We start from the raw sequence: 1,176 nt of genomic DNA, 5'->3' as shown, positions 1-1,176 counted from the left end.
ACCCCAAAATCCCCTCCCCAAACCCCAAATACCCTCACTCACCTCAGTCCCCATGGCTCATGCCTTTAAAACAAGAAAAAAAAAAACCTATTAAAATGACAATTTTAACAAAGCAGGACTTTATAAAAAATTTAGTTTAAATTCCATGAGGGCTTAAAGCTCTAAATAACGATCTGAACCTCCACACGTGGTTCAAGCTCCTCAAAGAGTTAAACCCCCTCCCCCACCACCACGAGGGTCCTAAGCCCCCCAAAAAAGGATCTGGAGCCCCCTCTTGGGTCAGTGCCACTCAGATTATTCCAGAAGCTTCTCCACTGACCCATCAGCAAGAGAGAGTTCAGGTTGATCATCCCCGCAGCACTGCTGCCCTAAAATCCCGGTTATTAAACCCGAAATGACTCACCTCAGGCACCAGCGTCATTTCGCGGGCAAAAATACTAAAAATTAAACAAAAAAAAGTAGTTAGAATCACAAAATATTACAAACACGGGGCAGCCAACTCCCAAACCGGGGCAGGACGAGCCCTCAGAGAACTTTACAATCTTCACCGCGCCATCAGCACAGGTCTGTGAGACTCATCCCCGAGCAGCCCCTGGGGAGGGCGCGGACCCCTCACGGAACCCTCAGGGACGGACACAGCGACTGCGCCGTGAGGGGAACGGCGCCTGGAAGGCTCCAAGCTGCTCCCCATCAGCCAGGGGAGAGGGAACGCGGTTATGGAGGCCGCCGCACCCCCCTGAAACCCCCCCATATCCCCCCCTCAGGCCTCGGAGCAATATCAATCTCAACCAACCTCCTCCGATCGCTGCTGGGACAAAATGGCCGTCGCGCTCCCTCACGGGCGCTTAAATATCGCGCCGGGCATGCCGGGAAGGGGGCGGAGCGTGAGCGCTGAGGGAGGAGAAAAAGGCGGGAAAAGACGGGAGGGGCGTGGGACGCCCCCTGGCGGGTGAGGCCGTGAGGGGAACCCCCGGGGGGGTTTTGGGGGTGTTTTTTTTTTAATTAAGAATTCCACCAGAATTCATTCGGCAATTCTCGGCACCACTCGGAAAGGTTCGGAGCCATCAATTAGTTCTCTTGATGGCTTTTCGGCTCCCTCCTCCGCCAATCGGGTGTTTCCGGCTGTTTCAGCGCGTCCCTCGGCTTCACTCGGGTATTTCCGTCACCTTTCGGCTC

The 1,176-nt window shown here is 54.6% G+C and overlaps 1 non-coding gene across 1 annotated transcript; it reads right to left on the bottom strand.

The window, feature by feature from the left end:
- Positions 1-284: 284 nt before the first annotated feature.
- On the bottom strand, positions 285-358 carry LOC121337541. Its single transcript, XR_005952912.1, has one exon. It is a non-coding gene; the product is annotated as a small nucleolar RNA SNORD26 (small nucleolar RNA).
- Positions 359-1,176: the final 818 nt, after the last annotated feature.

This window comes from Onychostruthus taczanowskii, unplaced genomic scaffold (assembly GCF_017590055.1).
Source record: "Onychostruthus taczanowskii isolate IOZ18803 unplaced genomic scaffold, ASM1759005v1 scaffold2751, whole genome shotgun sequence".
Lineage (NCBI taxonomy): Eukaryota > Metazoa > Chordata > Aves > Passeriformes > Passeridae > Onychostruthus > Onychostruthus taczanowskii.
This window is presented reverse-complemented; position numbering and strand designations above follow the sequence as displayed.